At 45.8% G+C, this 20,074-nt stretch overlaps 1 long non-coding RNA gene across 1 annotated transcript in view; it reads right to left on the bottom strand.

Moving 5' to 3' along the window:
- Nucleotides 1-20,074, bottom strand: part of LOC127673638 (uncharacterized) — a 200,407-nt gene that overhangs the window by 160,172 nt on the left and 20,161 nt on the right. The gene's annotated exons all lie outside the window — the stretch shown is intronic.

Raw genomic sequence — 20,074 nt, 5'->3', positions numbered from 1 at the left:
ATAGATAGACTGAAGCAGCCTGAAATGCATTAGGAAATAATCATAACAATAAAATATCATGTGAGAAAATAAATCCTAGGGAAAACAAAGTAGCCATCCAAATAAAGCATAAATAAAAATCAAAAGAGCAGCACTAAGGAGACACACAGCCAGTGGCCTTGCAAATATGTGATCTAATCTATCTCTTGAGCTCATACCAAAGTCAATCAATAAATAAACAGCAAGCTCTCTACATATGCCTTTAACCTGAGAGTATGTGGTGGTCATATCAAATCCCTGAGAGCTTCTGGTCAACCGGCCCCAGATTCTTGGCCAGTTTCAGGCCATTGAGTAAGTCTGTCTCAAAAATAATGTTGATGGCCTACCTTAGGTACAGCAGCCGGGCTGACTTCTCTCCGGTACACTCTCTTGCACCAAGGTACAAGCAATACAGATGCAAGAGACCAAGGGGTATGTGCACAGGCAGGTGCACAGACACAGATGCAGACGCAGACACGGACACAGACAGATACAGACACAGAACCAGAGACAGACACAGACACAAGCACAGACAGACACAGAACCAAACACAGACACACACACAGACAGACACAGACACAGAACCAATCACAGACACAGACGGAGATGCAGACCCAGACCCAGACACAGACACAGACACAAACAAAAAAGCACACACACAGGCAAAAATACACACACAAATACAAAAAAGTGAACTTACACACACACACACACAAATACAGACAAAGACACAAACACAAAAGCGCACTCACACACAAATACACAAATACAGAAATGTGAATTTACACACACACACACACACACACACACACACACACACAGAGATACAGGCACAGACCCAAAAGCACACACACACAAATACACACACAAATACAGAAAAGCAAACTTACATACAAAAGCACACAGGAATACAAACTCTTACACAAGCACAGAATTATACTACACACAATTACATAGAAACAGATATATATATACCTGCTCACACACACACACACACACACACACACACTCACCAAACACACACTCCCTGGAAACAAACCTATAAACTCACACACTCCCACATACACTGACTCACACACTGGAACTATTATACACACACTCACACACAAGCAAATCCGTAAACACACACTTCTACACACACTGTAACCTACACAGCCACACAGCACTCGTACAAACCAATCCAACCACACACAATCAATAGATACAATAAATTCGCAAAGGGCACCACTCCACAACTCCTCTCAACGCACTCAAAGAAATCCAGGCCTGGCCACAGCTTATCATCTATTGGCTAGAGCGCCTCACAATCTCTCCTCATGAGGTCATAATAGGAGCCCTCATGGTTGGAAGGACTTCAAGGCTCTGGCTTAGGTGGGCTGTGAAGGCTGACACTAGGCTTTTAGAAATCAAAGATGATTTACTGTCCTTAGTTCTCTGGTTTGAATGTTTGCTGAACCTCCTGCTTTAAAACCATCATGTCTACCCTGTGTGTCACCTTTCCTTAGATTCTGACTGATTAGCCTCAAGCTGATGCTGCAGTTTAACTTTTAAGACAAAGCTGTGTTTCAAACTGAGACATCAGGGGAGACACTGTTCTCATATTTCCTCAGAAAGGCTCTAGGTTCTCATCAAACACCTGAGACAGGGCTGCAGGAATAGGCAGAGCACTTCCCTCCCAAGGTGTGGACTTGAGTTTGAATCCTCAGAACCCACATCAAAGATGGATGCAGCAGCAAAGTCTGTAAGCCCAGCATCCCTGGGTGGTGGGGGTTGGGAGTAGGAAACAGGGTGTGCAGGTGTGGGCACCTGTCCAGAGGATGGCCTCTGACAGGACATAATTGTAGGAGTATACATGTACACCTGACACATGATGGGGTAAGACGCACATGGAAACACCCTCTCCCCCAGCTAGGTCGGCATGATCCATGGAAAACCAAGTCCATACTGAGTGTAGGGCTCACATTAGACACTGAGGTCCAAAGGTGGACCAGGCATGTGTGAGGACCAGGTGCTCTGTGCTCCCTGGGACCAGGTGCTCTGTGCTCCCTGGGACCAGGTGCACTGTGCTCCCGGGGACCCAATGGATTTTTAAATATCCTTTCCCACTCTTAGAGTGTCATTGTTTTCTAATAAAGTGTGATGGCACACATAGAACATTTTTTAGACAAGAATAGCTGGTCCTTTGTGGATCCAGGCTCTAAACCCAGGTCTTACAGTGCCAGCGAACTGACTATAAGCAGTTCAAAATATCTTTAGTAATAATTTAATGTTTTCAATGATGAAGACGATGAGGAGGAATACTACAGCTCGCAGGTCAGGATAAGTACCCCAGCACAAGGAAGTCTCATGGACACCTTCCTGCTGCTACTTTTAACCTGCAACAGTCCCTTTGTCAGCCACGCCCAGCCTCAGATGGCATCTCTCTCTGCAAATCCCTTCTGAATCCCTTGGCCAAAGCCAACTACTGCTTACAAAGCAGGCCATCCCCTGCCCCTGCCAGGCACACCAAGCCTATAGTGTCATGGTCACTGGAAAGGTCAGGGTAAAAGAGGGAATGGAGAATTGTGCCTCCCAGTCCTTGATGACTGAGCCTGGAATCGCTGTAACCCTGGCACTTGGCAAGGTCCATGGAGACCCTGCCCGTCTTGGGGCTGGGTTTTATCTGATCACTCGCAGCTCGTGGTTTCCTTCTTCCTCTAATGGTGGCCTTTGTGCTAATCCTCTCTGAATTTAGCCTTTCTTCTCAAATTTCTTTTATACTTAAAGGTATTCTATCACATTAATGCATTGATTACAGTCAGTCAATGGGAGAGGGGAAAGGCTTCTGCCCTGGGGAGGATGAGGAGGCAGGATCTGGAACGCGCTGGGAAAGAGATGCCACCAGTTCAGCTGTGTATTCAAGGCCACAGTGAGGCGACTTGTGTTGTACAAGCACTATGGGGACACTGTTCTTGAGAAGGGAGGAGCAAAGCCCAATGTTCCAGGAGCCACTAAGCTAGGCTGGTAAAGGAGGCTGTTGGTAGGCACAGAGCATGCGCATGAACAGCCAGTGAACTATAACCCCAGTATTTAGCCACGCCCTCCAGTCGTTATTACTGGGATTTTCAGAATGGAGGAGGTTGTGGTCGCTTCAGCATCAAGTGCGGGTGAGTGTGAAGGGAGCCCAGGGAGTTTGAAACCGTCCCTCTGAGCTCTCAGGGATATGGGGAACTGAGGAGACCTGGGGTTGTCTTGGTGGCACTGTTGTGAGTCTGATCTTGAGCTCCCTTGGGATGGATACCAAGTCCGGCTGCCTTGTTTTCAGGATCTTAGGGGAGTTGGACCTGTTTTCTCCCAACGCGCCTTAGGTTCCTTCCTCCAACTCCCACTTGGTGCGTCTCTGACCTCACAGCTGCTGCTTCTGCAATCAGGGTGTCCTGACCTGTCACCTCCCTCAGCTCTGCTGAACATCTGCAGAGTGAGCACTTTTAGTACAGATGTGAACAACAGTAATGACATAATCCTCCACGTTGCCCTCTTAGAGCACACATAAGAATACAAAGTGAACAAAGTGAACGAAAATATAAATACCATGAGTGGTAATGGCTGCCAAGCAGAGATTCTGAACCTTACATGATCTAAAATCAGATCCATGCAAAAGTTGGAGAGGACAAGTGTGCACTGCAGGGACAGGAAGCTCCTGTTGAACACAGCAGACTGAGGGCTTAGAAGACAGAGGTTTCAGTGAAAGTGGTCTGTGACCAGCCAGGGCTCAGTGCTGTACTGGAAACAACTTAGAGGTGGAGGGCATGGGAGCTCAGGCCACACAGGCTAATGGTCAGCTGCTAAAGGACTTTGGTTTGCCAGTTCCGAAGACACTACAGACATGATCTTAACAAGAAAAGGTGATCTGTTGTGCCTCTTAACAGTGAGTTTGTAGCAGGTAGAGGTTCCTGTCCAGAGAGATCAGATGACTGCAGGAGCAGCCGCATTAAAGACAAGGCTTGGCTTCCTGACACAACAGAAGGAGAGCTGTGGGCATGCTCTGGGGAAAACTGGTGAGAGCCACAGGCAGCGTTTAGGATCTTTGCAGTTTGCATAAGTGTACTTTGAAGGAAGAAGCATTATTTTTTGGCAACAAGTTCTACGTTCCATGAGGACAGAATAGCTCTGCCTGCTTCAAGGCCCACCTTAGCTATACAGAAGCTTCACCCTATGACTGTGCCTTAGCACACAACTCAGGAACAATTTATCTCACCTTGAGAGACAAATCTTAGTACTTCTCACCTAGTTCCATCACCACTAGACAGAGGTGGCCTTACAGCAGTGAGCTGCAGACTCAAGGCAAACTAAGAATTCACGCTGTAATCTGGGCTGCCCCCAGAACTGAGCATAGGTTTCTGTGTGGTTGAGACTGGAAGGTGGGGACCAGAGAGAACTATTTAAAAAACAAACTGGCTGAAGTGACTGGTTTACATAGATAAGGGCAGATTGGAGAGCACAGACATGTAAAAGCATTTAAACTGTGTTTGGAAACATTATGCAGAATTCTCGGTATAGTGTGAGATACTGATAACAGACAAGGCCCTCCTCTGTGCTGTGTGTATCTGGAGCCATGAATCCCTCCCTGCACACTCCTTCGATGGTGGGAGCACTGGGTGGTCTGTTCTGACATTGTTAATGCTATGGGGTTACAATCCCCTGCCACTCCCGAGTCGTCCTGCCACCTTCCCTCCTGGATCTCTGAGCTCAAGCATCCACATCAGCATTTGTCTGTTGCTGGATGAAACTCTCAAGGAGCATCTACACAGGTTCCTGTCAGCAAGCACCTCTTGACAGCATCAACAATGTCTGTATTTGGTGGCTGCAGAAATGATGGAGCACCAAGTGGGGCAGTCCCTGGGTTGACCTTCCTTCAGTCTCTGCTCCATATTTGTCCCTGTCTTTTCTCTGGACAGGAATATTTCTGGGTTTAAAACTCGAGTTGGGTGGGTGGCCACATCCCTCCACGAGGTGCCATGCCTGTCTATTGGATGTGGCCTCTATGGGTTCTATCTCCCCTTTGCTGCACGTTTCTCCTAAAACCATCCCTACTGAGTCCTGGGAGCCTTTTATTTCCCTGCCATCTGGAATCTGGCAGTGGTTAGACACGGTTCCTCATCCCCCACTGCTACATATTTTTATTCAATTTTCTACTCCTCTGTCCTTCTTTCCTGTCCCCTGCAGTACCTGTTATTGCCCCCTTATAAAATACCCCTCCTTTTTTTGCTACAAAGTCTCCCCCTCCCTCAGTCTCCTCCAACCATCCTGTTCTCCCCTCACTTAAGTCCTGAAGCATCCACACCCTGGTCTTCCTTCCTCCTAAGCTCCATAAGGTCTGGGGTTGTATTTTGGGTATTGTGAGCTTTTGGGCTAATGTCTGTTTATCAGTGAGTACATACCATGTCTGATCTTTTGTGTCTGAGTTACCTCAGTTAGGATGATATTTTCTAGTTCCATCCATTTGCCTGTGGATTTCATGAAGCCATTGTTTTTAATAGATTACTCCAAGGAGTAAATGTACCTCATTTTGTGTATCCATTCTTCTGTTGGGGGACATCTGGGTTGTTTCCAGCTTCTGGCTATTATAAATATTAGTGGAACATGTGTCCTTGTTATAAGTTGGAGTATATTTTGGGTATAGACCTAGAAGTGCTATAGCTGTGTGTTCATGTAGATCTATCTGTCATTTTTGGAGGAACCACCAGATTGATTTTGACCAGCTTGCAGTGCCAGCAATGGAGACATAATCGGCCTTCCCCAAGTTCTAGCCAGCAGCTGCTGTCACCTGGGATTTTGATCTTCCAGATTTTTGGTTTTTTGCTTTTTTTTATTTGATATAATTTATTTACATTTCAAATGATTTCCCCTTTTCTAGCCCCCCACTCCCCGAAAGTCCCATGAGCCCCCTTCTCTTTCCCTGTCCTCCCACCCACCCCTTCCCACTTCCCCGTTCTGGTTTTGCCGAATACTGTTTCACTGAGTCTTTCCAGAACCAGGGGCCACTCCTCCTTTCTTCTAGTACCTCATTTGATGTGTGGATTATGTTTTGGGTATTCCAGTTTTCTAGGTTAACATCCACTTATTAGTGAGTGCATACCAAGATTCACCTTTTGAGTCTGGGTTACCTTACTTAGTATGATGTTCTCTAGCTCCATCCATTTGCCTAAGAATTTCATGAATTCATTGTTTCTAATGGCTGAATAGTACTCCATTGTGTAGATACACCACAGTTTTTGCATCCACTCTTCTGTTGAGGGATACCTGGATTCTTTCCAACATCTGGCAATTATAAATACGGCTGCTATGAACATAGTAGAGCATGTATCCTTATTACATGGTGGGGAATCCTCTGGGTATATGGCCAGGAGTGGTATAGCAGGATCTTCTGGAAGTGAGGTGCCCAGTTTTCGGAGGAACCGCCAGACTGATTTCCAGAGTGGTTTTACCAATTTGCAACCCCACCAGCAGTGGAGGAGTGTTCCTCTTTCTCCACATCCTCTCCAACACCTGCTGTCTCCTGAATTTTTAATCTTAGCCATTCTGACTGGTGTAAGATGAAATCTTAGGGTTGTTTTGATTTGCATTTCCCTAATGACTAATGAAGTTGAGCATTTTTTAAGATGCTTCTCCGCCATCCGAAGTTCTTCAGGTGAGAATTCTTTGTTTAACTCTGTACACCATTTTTTAATAGGGTTGTTCGGTTTTCTGGAGTCTAACTTCTTGAGTTCTTTATATATATTGGATATTAGCCCTCTATCTGATGTAGGATTGGTGAAGATCTTTTCCCAATTTGTTGGTTGCCGATTTGTCCTCTTGATGGTGTCCTTTGCCTTACAGAAACTTTGTAATTTTATGAGGTCCCATTTGTCAATTCTTGCTCTTAGAGCATACGATATTGGTGTTCTGTTCAGAAACGTTCTCCCTGTACCGATGTCCTCAAGGGTCTTCCCCAGTTTCTTTTCTATTAGCTTCAGAGTGTCTGGCTTTATGTGGAGGTCCTTGATCCATTTGGATTTGAGCTTAGTACAAGGAGACAAGGATGGATCAATTCGCATTCTTCTGCATGCTGACCTCCAGTTGAACCAGCACCATTTGTTGAAACGGCTATCTTTTTTCCATTGGATGTTTTCAGCCTCTTTGTCGAGGATCAAGTGGCCATAGGTGTGTGGGTTCATTTCTGGATCTTCAATTCTGTTCCATTGATCCTCCTGCCTGTCACTGTACCAATACCATGCAGTTTTTAACACTATTGCTCTGTAGTATTGCTTGAGGTCAGGGATACTGATTCCCCCAGATTTTCTTTTGTTGCTGAGAATAGTTTTAGCTATCCTGGGTTTTTTGTTGTTCCAGATGAATTTGATAATTGCTCTTTCTAACTCTGTGAAGAATTGAGTTGGGATTTTGATGGGTATTGCATTGTATCTGTATATTGCTTTTGGCTTTTTTGCCTTTTTTTGTTCTTGTATTTTTTAAAGCATGTTCTTTTATTGAAAAAGGACTTAAAAACATTTTATGATAAAATTGAACATTCACATGGAGTATATTTCTGATAAAATAGTAGAGACATAGAAAAAGACATTAAAATTGACAATTTTCATGGAAAGTAAAGTGATAGACATAAAAACATTGCTAATTTGAATGATAAAGGAAGTATGAACATTTTATGATAGAATTGAAGATTTACGTGGAAAATATTTCTGATAAAATTGTAGACAAATGTAGAAAAACGTTAAAATTGAAGATTATCATGGAAAATTTTTTATAAATATAATAATCGTTGGCATAAAAGTATTACTAAGTTGATTGAAACTGGAATTATAAACACTTTCTGGTAAAGTTCTAAATGGTGTCATGTGGAATCTCAGGGCTGATTTGATTTGCATTTCCCTGATGACTAAGTATGGTGAACAGTTCTTTAAGTGCTTCTCAGCCATTCAGTATTCCTCAGTTGTGAATTCCTTGGTTAGCACTCTATCTCGGTTTTAATATGGTTATTTGGTTCTCTGTAGCCTAACTTTTTGAGTACTCTTTATATTTTTGTTATTAGCCTCTAATGGATATATGGTTGGTAATGATCTTTTCCCAATCTGTGGGTTGCAATTTTGTCCTTTATAGTGTCCTTTGCCTTATAGAAGCTTTTCAATTTTATGAGGTCCCATTTGTTAATTGTTCATCTAGAGCATAAACCATTATTTTTTGTAGAAGAAAATTCCCCCTGTACCCATGTGTTCAATGCCCTTCCCCACTTCCATTAGATCAGAATATGCGGTTTTATGTGGAGGTCCCTGATCCACTTGGACTTGAGCATTGTATAAGGAATTAAGAATAGATCAATTTTCATTCTTCTACATGCTGACTGCCAGTTGAACCAGCACCATTTATTGAAAATGCCGACTTTTTAGCCACTGCATTGATTTGGCTTCTTTGTCAACTGTCAAGTGACCGTAGGTTTCTGGGTGCATTTCTGGGTCTTCAAGGCTGTTCAATCCATATTCCTGTTTGTCTCTGTGCCATCACCGTGTGCATTTTCTCACTTTTGTTCTCTGCGACAGGTTGAGGTCAGGGATGGCGATTTCCCAGAAATTCTTTCATTGTTGAGAAGGGTTCTTGCTATCCTGGGTTTTTCCCTATTCCAAATGATTTAGATGTTTTCTCTTCCCATCTCTATGAAGAATTGAGTTGGAATTTTGATGGAGATTGCATTAAATTTGCAGATTGCTTTTGGTAAGATGCCCATTTTTACTGTATTAATCCTGACCATCCATGAGCATGGGAGATCTTTTTATCTTACTTCTTGGATTTCTTTTTTCAGGGACTTGAAATTCTTGTCATATAGATTTTTCACTTACTTGATTAGAGTCACACCAAGATATTTTATATTATTTGTGACTATATTGAAGGATATTATTTCTATAATGTCTTTCCCAGCCAATTTATCCTTTGAGCAAAAAAGGCTTCTGATTTATTAGAGTTAATTTTATATCTAGCCACTTTTTTTCTTTTTTTTATTCGATATAATTTATTTACATTTCAAATGATTTCCCCTTTTCTAGCCCCCCCACTCCCCGAAAGTCCCGCAAACCCCCTTCTCTTCCCCTGTCCTCCCACCCACCCCTTCCCACTTCCCGGTTCTGGTTTTGCTGAATACTGTTTCACTGAGTCTTTCCAGAACCAGGGGCCACTCCTCCTTTCTTCTTGTACCTCATTTGATGTGTGGATTATGTTTTGGGTATTCCAGTTTTCTAGGTTAATATCCACTTATTAGTGAGTGCATACCATGATTCACCTTTTGAGTCTGAGTTACCTCACTTAGTATGATATTCTCTAGCTCCATCCATTTGCCTAAGAATTTCATGAATTCATTGTTTCTAATGGCTGAATAGTACTCCATTGTGTAGATATACCACATTTTTTGCATCCACTCTTCTGTTGAGGGATACCTGGGTTCTTTCCAGCATCTGGCAATTACAAATAGGGCTGCTATGAACATAGTAGAACATGTATCCTTATTACATGGTGGGGAGTCTTCTGGGTATATGCCCAGGAGTGGTATAGCAGGATCTTCTGGAAGTAAGGTGCCCAGTTTTCGGAGGAACCGCCAGACTGATTTCCAGAGTGGTTGTACCAATTTGCAACCCCACCAGCAGTGGAGGAGTGTTCCTCTTTCTCCACACCCTCTCCAACACCTGCTGTCTCCTGAATTTTTAATCTTAGTCATTCTGACTGGTGTAAGATGAAATCTTAGGGTTGTCTAGCCACTTTTGTGAAGTTGTTTATGTGCTGTAGGACCTCTCTGGTAGAATTTTGGGGTCACTTTTGTGTACTATCATATCATCTTCAAATAGTGGTATCTTAACTTCCTCCTTGCCAATTTGTATCCCTTTGATGTCCATTGATTGTCTAATTGCTTTGGCTAGAACTTTGAGTACTGTATTGAATAGGGAGATGGATAGGAAGAGAGGGAGAGAGGGATAGAGAGGGAAAGGGAGAGAGGGGGGAGAGAGATGGAGAGGAAGAGGGAGAGGGAGATGAGAGGAGAGAGAGATGGAGAGGGAGGGGGGAGGTAAAGGGAGATGGGGAGAGAGATGGAGAGGGAGAGGGAAAGGGAGAGGGAGATGGGGGAGAGGGAGAGGGAGAGGGAGAGAGACAGGGAGAGAGAGAGACAGAGAGAGAACTGCCTTTTCTTCTCCCTGATTTTAGCCGAGTTGGTTTGAGTTTCTCTCTATTTAGTTTTATGTTGGCCACTGGTTTGATGTCTATTGCTTTTATTATAAGTAGGTATCAACCTTAAATTCCTGATCATTCTAATAATTTTAACATGAAGGGTGTTGCATTTTTCAAAGACTTTTGCAGCTTCTAATGTGATGATCATTTGTTTTTTTGAGTTTCTTTCTTTGAGGACATGGGCACAGGGGAAAACTTCCTGAACAGATCACAAATAGCTCATGCTCTAAGATCAAGAATTGACAAATGGGACCTCATAAAATTACAAAGTTTCAGTAAGGCAAAGGACACTTTTAAAAGGACAAAATGGCAACCATCAAATTGGGAAAGGATATTCACCAACCCTACATCTGATAGAGGGCTAATATCCAATATATACAAAGAACTCAAGAAGTTAAACCCCAGGGAACCATATAACCCTATTAAAAATGGGGTACAGATCTAAACAAAGACTTTTCACCTGAAGAAATTCGGATGGCTGAGAGGCACTTTAAGAAGTGCTCAACATCATTAGTCATTAGGGAAATGCAAATCAAAACAACCCTGAGATTTCACCTCACACCAGTCAGAATGGCTAAGGTCAAAAACTCAGGAGACAGCAGGTGTTGGCGAGGATGTGGAGAAAGAGGAACACTCCTCCACTGCTGGTGGGGCTGTAAGATGGTACAACCACTTTGGAAATCAGTCTGGCGGTTCCTCAGAAAACTGGACATGACACTTCCGGAGGACCCTGCTATACCTCTCCTGGGCATATACCCAAAGGATTCCCCGGCATGCAATAAAGACACATGCTCCATTATGTTCACAGCAGCCTTATTTATAATAGCCAGAAGCTGGAAAGAACCCATATGAAAGGAAGAATGGATACAGAAAATATGGTATATTTACACAATGGAATACAACTCAGCAATTAGAAACAATGAATTCACAAAATTTTTAGGCAAATGCTTTGATCTGGAAAATATCATCCTAAGTGAGGTAACCCAATCACAAAAGAATACAAATGGAATGCAATCTCTGATAAGTGGATATTAATTAGCCCAGAAGCCCTGAATACCCAAGGCACAAATTGCATAACAAATGACTCCCATGAAGAAGTATGGAGAGGGTCCTGATCCTGGAAAGGATTGATCTAGCATTGGAGGGGAATATAAGGACAGAGAAAAAGGATGGATGTGATTGGAGAATGGATGGAGAGAAGAAGGTTTATGGGACATATGGGGAGGGGGGATCTGGGAAAGGGGAAATCATTTGGAATGTAAACAAAGAATATAGAAAATAAAAATATTAAAAATTAAAAAAAAGAAACAAAAAACGGAAAAAAAAGATCATCAAAGAAAATGTTTGGTTAGGACTTAGAATTAGGATAACAAAAGGTCAAGACAATTTTACGAAATTATCAGTAGAGGGTTAATTTCAAAAAATATTGATGTATTTCCCGACTTACAGTATAGCACCTCTGTAAAGGACAGGACAGGACACTAACACAGTTAGCAGGAAAAAGCTTCTGGGTACCTATCCTGTTCCGGGGAGAGGAGATGTGTGTTCTAGGAATTAATGCAAGTCTGTGTCTTGTGTGTGCGGAGGAGGGGAGGAGCCTGACAATGTGACATGGGGTCTCTACCCTTCCTAGTGCCTACAGGAGCCCAGGGTGAAAATGGCAGATGGTAGATATGCATCGATAAACAACCAAGAAGTCAGTCAAAAGAGATAATAAGTGGCCGGATCGTGAACAGACAATAGATGACAGGTCCATTGGTCCTGTAGTTTCTACATTGTAGTTGTTACACTACAGATACTCTGATCAATAAGTGGATCTGATCTAACTCCATATATGCAAACATTATAGTTTCAGTTGGTAATCAATACATAACCAATATGAACTGTTGGACAATTTTTGCTCTTTGTGTGAGGTCTTCTGCGTCAGTGTCACCTCATACCCACAGCACGCACACACTTCCATTACACCCACGGCAGTCACACAGCCCTCACACCCACAGCACTCACACACAGCCCTCAAACCCACAGCGCTCAAACATACAGGGCAGGTCCTCAACAGCTACAGTTGAGTGAGAGCAGACATGGCTTGTAGATCTGCTGCTGTGAAACCCTCCACACCTCCCTGACCTGTGAGCTGTCACCATGTGGACCCGTGTGCCCCAGGCCCTAAATTTCAATCCCAGGCCAAGTGTTCTTATCCTCTGACACATCTCCTCCCTTCCCATCCCCTGTCCACAACTTTCCAAGGCCGATTCCAGGACTCAGCCGTATCAGAGGAGTTGTGCCTCCCTTCAGTGGCTCCCAGGTTGGGTCCTCTTGTAAAAGAAATAGAGGTTTGGTAGTGAGCAGCTGGACCCACTGCCCATTGACAGTCACATCCTACTCATAGCACTAGAATTCCCAGCTTCCTCCTGGTGTGGCCAGTGTAGTTTGTTTCTAGGAAGTTTAAAGGTACCATTTCCCAAAGCTTGTTACTAGGGGTACAGAAAATTATAAGATTTTGAACTGGGAGCTGTATGATTTGTAGGTAGTTCTTTTGTGTCTTGACACTGTATGGTCCAATACCATGTGTCCTGGCTTAGGGGCAGCTGACACATTGCCATCATGAAACGATGTCTATACTCTGTTATCCATTATCCATTCCAGAGTGGAGGGAGCCAGGGTGCCAAGCTCCAGGAAGCCTGCTGCCCTACAGTGTGAGCCATAACACCTCCAGCTGATGAGCTTCTCTTACATCCCTGAGCTAAAGGCATCTCCATCACAAGACCTGGGAGTGGTCCCATCTCCTGTGGTCCCCTGGTGGCACTGATTTCCACACAGGTGATGGTATCAAGTGAAAAGGGAGAAGATCCCAGCGACACATGGCTATGGACGTCCCTGGCATGTTTTTGAAACTGCAATCATGTAGATGTTGTATAGGAACCCTGAATCACCATGTGTGTTGGTGCTGGGATAGTTGTCCTGCCTGTCCCGAGCCACATGGTATTTATGTGGACACCTCTATGAGAGTCCAGGTCAGAGACATTCAGAAAGCAAAGGCACTCCCATCAGAAGTAGAAGGTGGAGCAGGGTTCTTGCTTACTCCAGCTAAGGAGAGGAGTCAGAATCCCTGTGTAGTCACTCTTCTCTGATAGCAGTGTCACAAAAACAACCATTTCCTGCACACCCCGTCGAGAGGTCCTCATCCCCGTACCCTGTGGGTACCATGGCCCATCAGCACACTTTTGGGCTCTAGTCCCAGTGAGTAGTGCAGAAATGCTCTGGGTGGCTGTAGCTGGCCAAGTGTGTTCCCACAGGGAGTCTCTTGCTGTGGACACCAAGCTGTACCTCAGCCTGACCCTGCCATAGGAGCAGCAGACCTTTGCATGAGAGGACTGTCAACAGACTGCTACATCTGCTCAGGGACCAGAGGGACGGTGAGTGGTCGCTTTCCTTCACCAGCCCATGGAGGAATATAGGAAGGAGACCCTGGGACTCTGCCTGGGTCCCTCCTTATGCCCATACCTTGTCCCCATTGCATTCTCTTGGGCAGAAACATGGGGAGAGACTGGCCTTTAATTGTCATCTCAATTCCTTAAGGACCATGACCACAGTCTGCAGCTCTTCAGAGCCTGGCAGCCAGAGAAACTTGGCATAGTTCCCCATGTGTCAGCACAGGCCCAGAGGAAGGACAGTAATAGAATCTTTATGAAACAATCATCACAGCTTACGATTGTTGTGGTGATTGGACTACAGACTGTAAGTCATCCCAACAAATTCCCTTAATATATAGATTCCTTTCATCAGTTCTCTCTTTCTAGAGTATACCAATTCACCATGGTAGCCTTCCAACATAATAATTGTATGTCTATATTCCTGTATATGAATGTAGGGTGTGTGTGTGTGTGTGTGTGTGTGTGTGTGTGTGTGTGTATGTGTGTGTGTGTAATACCAGAGCTCTTCCCTATGTCAGGTACCCACAGTTGACAAAGACCCCACTTAACACTAGGGTTTTGTTCCCAAAGGTTTTCTATTGGAAGAGAATGCCCTTCAGTCAGGGCTAATTAAGCCCATTTTGTAGCAATGGGGAACACTGATCCTTTGCATTGAAGTCTGAGCTGGCCTTGGGGGCCCTCCCCCTCCCATGGTTCCCAGTCTCTTCTGTATCCCACTGTCCAGGGAATGGAACCCTCAGCTTTGCCAGTACCCATGTGTGAGTCATTGCATGAGCTGATATCTTGGCTGGCTGTGCCCACTCCCCCTGTCCTGGCTGATCTGAGGATGCAGAGAAGGAGGACTGGATGAGGAGGAGTTCTCACAGTGGGCATGCTTGACTTGAGCTCCACTCTGACAAATGTTAGCATGGTTTCAGTATGGTTTCCAGATGTTGCCCTCACACCGATGGGTTCACTATTGCACACAACTGCCAAGTACCTGTGACCAGCAGTAACATACAAGTCTCTTGTCCCAGTAATGGGACAACAGGTACTTCTTTAGGCATTTTTCAGTAAAGGAATGCTGAGGGCTCATGGGTAGAAAACCCACCCTATACATTCCCAGATCCCATGAACTTCGGATATTCAATGGCCACTCGCCCTCCTTGGATAAGGTGAGGAGCGGAGACCCCAAACATCCCTGTACCACTGCCCTAGCAACACTGCCATGTGGAAACAGCCTTCACAGCCTGAGGAGTGGAGTAAGGTTCTTTCCCATTGCATTCAAAGGTGTCTTATTTCCATAGCCAGTGACAGGTTCTTGTGTGGAACTGAGACAAGCTGCAAGGGAGGCCATTGTGTTGGTTATACTACTTGCAAACAGATCACAGGAAGTAGAACTACAGACTTGTGATCTAGAAGATCCTGCAGTAGCCAGCTCTGAGTCCTGTAAACTAGGCTGGCTTTGCAGTCATAGGGCTCACGCTAATGCCCAAGTCCCACCGTGGCACCTTCTCTAGCAGATAAGACAGGAGAACAAGATGCTTCAGGGCGAACATTGACTCTTCCAGAAGATTAGAACCAGAGACAGGAAGAATAGGGTCTTATCTGTGAGGGGCCGCCCGTTGCTCCTGCAAACTCCATTACAAGGTGGCGTTCGCATCTAGCTAAAATGTATCAGTAACCGGCGAACAAATCAGTGCGCATGCCTGAAGTGATTTGACGTCCTTCGGTCTCTGCCTACCTCGTGGCGTAATATGGGCTGATGAGTTGCAACCAATTAGGAAGTGCCACGTCCTAGGCGGGCTTACCAGCCTATATAAGGGACGGTTTTTCAGACCGTTGGAGTCTCCGTGGTTGTAAGCTTATGCTCTGCTTCTCAAGAGCCATTAAAGCATTCTACAGAAGGAACCTGAGTGTGCCGCGTCGTTTTGCTGGCGAGACGGTAGCGCGGGACACTTATCCATGGCCTTGGCTAATGTCAAAGATGGATCCCCATCTCCTACAAGTGGGCAGGTCAATGAGACTGATATGGTAGACAGAAGGGATGGGGTCCAAGCACTGCCTTACCGAGACGACCTGGCCAAAGGCTACTGGTGCTGGAATGCTGTAAAGCCATATTCAAGGCTGGCTGACATAGAGAGGGTTGCTGTATGGCTGTTGCTTGCAGCACAATGTCCTGCAGGGCTGTGCCTTTGCCTGGCCAGACTTTGAGAGACTGCTTATGAATTTCTTGCCATGAAAGGATCTAACCTCTTGTGGATCCAGCAGCTCCACCAGGGTGCAGCCTCAGGTGTCACTGGGTGAGGTAGTTATGAGCAGTCTGGATGACCAAGCCCACATGCATTTTCCATGCTGAGAACATCCTGGTCACTTATGTGGCCGCCCTCTGCCCCCCCCCAGCCTGCAGAGAGATAAAAGAATATGGTGGTAGTCCTCACCCTGTTCATTCTTTAGATTTGCTTCGTGTCCGGACCCCAGCTCTCTCCCGACAATTCTAATTGTGGCATAGGCAATCTGTCCTGCATGTGATAGGCCATCCTGCCTGCATGCTCTGTCTTCCCTCTCATGACATGCTTTTATCTAGATTTCCTCATGCTGTTTCCTCGAACCATCCCAGCATGCATCAGCTCCATAGCCCAACTTACCTTAGGATCCATGATAATCCTTAATGCTTTAGGGATCTCCCGGATTTGCCTTGGGCCCTAAGGTGGCTCAGATGCATCCTAGGTGTCGTTAGGAAACTCCATTCCAAGACATAGGTCCTTCTTGTTCCAGACTGGCCTGAGGAATGGTTGCCAGCCTAGGATTCTCTCCCCATGGTTGTCCTTTTGCACTTATGTCTTTTAGGAATGGGTCTGGATGTGGTACAACACCCTACCCAGAACACAAATGAAGAATGGGGACCTTTCACTCAAGCAAACTTGTCCACAGACTGTGTGGGTCCCATCAGCTGAGAGCAGCTTCCACATTACAGTGATGCTCACCTTACGCTGTTCAGCTATGAGGGACTGTAGGATCTGTCCTGAGGGCCCTAAACATTCTGCAGGTAGGAGAGCCACACACGGGGCTTGCTATTTGGTCAGTTCTTCTGGGTATTGCCTTGAGCTGAGAGCCTTTTGGAGGGCATATACTCCTGTATTAAATGAGCTGGCTCCACTCTGGGCCTGGACTGTGCTGGACTGCCTCTCATGCTCTCTCCTCCCAGTCTCTATCGCTTCCTACCTTGCTGTGTGTCTACCACAATGCCTGCTGGTTAATCAGCCTTCAGGACAGTCCAGAGCCAGTCCAGGGAACACAGAGCCCACACTGTCCTCTGCCTAGTTTTCACAGGCTACTTGTTTAGTCTCCCTGGTGCCCTGTGGTGTCGTGAACTCAGTAGGTACCAAGTGGGTCTGTTATCAGCCCTTTAGAGTGAGGTAGAGGTAAAGAAAGGTTGAAATAATGTCCCCAGTCAGAATGGCTAAGATTAAAAATTCAGGAGACAGCAGGTGTTGGAGAGGATGTGGAGAAAGAGGAACACTCCTCCACTGCTGGTGGGGTTGCAAATTGGTACAACCACTCTGGAAATCAGTCTGGCGGTTCCTCCGAAAACTGGGCACCTCACTTCCAGAAGATCCTGCTATACCACTCCTGGGCATATATCCAGAGGATTCCCCACCATGTAATAAGGATGCATGCTCTACTATGTTCATAGCAGCCCTATTTATAATTGCCAGATGCTGGAAAGAACCCAGGTATATCTCAACAGAAGAGTGGATGCAAAAAATGTGGTATATCTACACAATGGAGTACTATTCAGCCATTAGAAACAATGAATTCATGAAATTCTTAGGCAAATGGATGGAGCTAGAGAACATCATACTAAGTGAGGTAACCCAGACTCAAAAGGTGAATCATGGTATGCACTCACTAATAAGTGGTTATTAACCTAGAAAACTGGAATACCCAAAACATAATCCACACATCAAATGAGATACAAGAAGAAAGGAGGAGTGGCCCCTGGTTCTGGAAAGACTCAGTGAAACAGTATTCGGCAAAACCAGAACGGGGAAGTGGGAAGGGGTGGGAGGGAGGACAGGGGAAGAGAAGGGGGCTTACGGGACTTTCGGGGAGTGGGGGGCTAGAAAAGGGGAAATCATTTGAAATGTAAATAAATTATATCGAATTAAAAAAAAAAAAGAAATAATGTCCTGCAATTCTGCATTTCCACCACTGGAGGGCTGCACACTGTTCTGGACCTGCTGTGCCACTCAGCAAGCCCTCTCACTAAGGCTCTGAGCCTGAAGCAGAGAACCACTGCTAAACACAGTGTTCCCATGTTCCTGGCTGTTCCTCCAGGGATGCCTGTAGAGGATTGCCCAGAACCTCAAGGACCCAATCTGTAAACCTTAGGTGGGCATGGTACGGGAGAGACAAGGGCTATATGGATATCTTGCCTTTGAGGTAACCTCTGTCCCTGCATCCTGAGTAGCAGGACCCACAGTCCTACGAAGGTCTCTGGGTGGCTGCTGGAAGGAGGTGGAGGAGGATATGGAGGGTGAAGAGGAGACGAGTAAGCGGGACCAAGGCAGGAGCACTGCCCATTCACTGCTGTGGGAGCACTGCCCATTCACTGCTGTGGGAGCACTGCCCATCCACTGCTGTGGGAGAACTGCCCATCCACTGCTGTGGGAGCACTGCCCATTCACTGCTGTGGGAGAACTGCCCATCCACTGCTGTGGGAGCACTGCCCATCCACTGCTGTGGGAGCACTGCCCATTCACTGCTGTGGCAGCACTGCCCATCCACTGCTGTGGGAGCACTGCCCATCCACTGCTGTGGGAGCACTGCCCATCCACTGCTGTGGGAGCACTGCCCATCCACTGCTGTGGGTCAGCTTGTCCTGGGCTCTTTCCTGCTGTAAGTCTGAAGTGGGAACCAAATACCCCGCCTCATAGGACTGTCTGACATGAGGCCAGCTGCTTTTCTGAATTGTCATCAAGAAAGACAGGAGCTATCTGTGACATCCAGCAGAGCACAGGGTCCCAATTGAACCTATCTCACAAGTGAGGCTGTGTTCTCCCCAGAGTGTCTCTTGTCAGGATTAGGAGAGGCAACTGTGGCCTCCTTATGAATGCTGAGCTCTCCCCAACTCCTGTGGACTCCAGCTTGCTGCCTTCTCTGTGCCCAGCTCTACCAGGGCCAGCGGCTCACAGTCCTGTGATTTCTTAACTCCTGCTAGGAGTTAGGCTTCATGCACCCTGTGTGGGAGCTTCTGTGGTTTTTGGAGCAGAGCAAGAGGCAGTCAAGGAGATGTTGTCTGCCACACCTATTGTCCTCATTGCCCCGCGTGTTTCTGCTGCATGGGCCCAGGTCCGGGTCCAGCGCGCTGGTCACTGCTATAGGATTACCTGTTGCTCTTCTTCTCTGAGTGTAAAGCAACACAAGAGCTGATGTTGGAGGAACATGAAGTAGCCCTGCATTCCTGGATCCAGTAGTGTGGTCAGAGTCCTGTCAACCTGGGGATGCCTCAGAGCCTGGGTGCATGGAGCAAAGCACCACCCTTGGAGAATGAGCTCTGCATTCCCATGGCCTTAGGAGCCATGAATGGACTCCTAGCATCTCCCAGTGATGGTTCTTTTAGCTGTAATACCTTATGGAGCCACCCTGATCTGCCCGGGTGCCCTGGTGCCCAGGACCAGGTCAGGTCAAGATAAATCTCAGCAGTAGCTGGGTCTTGAGGATGCGTGGTCATGGGATATTTACCCTGCATCCTTTAGGTCCTCCCTTGTCACATGGGTATAGGGGTCTACAACCTCATGCCTCACAAACATGTTTAGGCACTCTGATCTCTCTCTCTCTCTCTCTCTCTCTCTCTCTCTCTCTCTCTCTCTCTCTCTCTCTCTTTCTGTCTCTCTTTCTCTGTCTCTCTCTCTCTCTCTCTCTCTCTCTCTCTCTCTCACACACACACACACACACACACATACACACACACACATAAACACAGAGTTTCATGTGCACACACCTTCTAGCCTGTGCCCACACATAACACTAGTACATGTACACACATATTCATGGGCATAGGCAGACATATGTATGCATACACACACAGCCATGCACACATATGCCCAGAACCACAGGCACACTCACATATGCATGTAGACATGTACATGCATGCGCATGAACAGACACAGGCACACACTCAGACCTGTACCCTGTGGCTTCATTTTGCTGCAAGTAAGGGCGTCTTTCAGTTAACACTTGGAAAGTTGGAGAGAACAGTGGGTGTTTGGGGAACACCAAGGCTATCCCCTTCCAGGTTTCATCTTTGGCTCTTTGTAGTGCAGGTCACCAAAGGCAGGATATCTACCTTTAGAGAACAACTGACTTGTTCTCTGTTCAACATTTTCAGGACC

This window comes from Apodemus sylvaticus, chromosome 23, assembly GCF_947179515.1.
Source record: "Apodemus sylvaticus chromosome 23, mApoSyl1.1, whole genome shotgun sequence".
NCBI classification, from domain to species: Eukaryota; Metazoa; Chordata; class Mammalia; order Rodentia; family Muridae; genus Apodemus; species Apodemus sylvaticus.
Note: the sequence above shows the minus strand (reverse complement) of the source record. Positions and strands in the feature narration are given on the sequence as shown.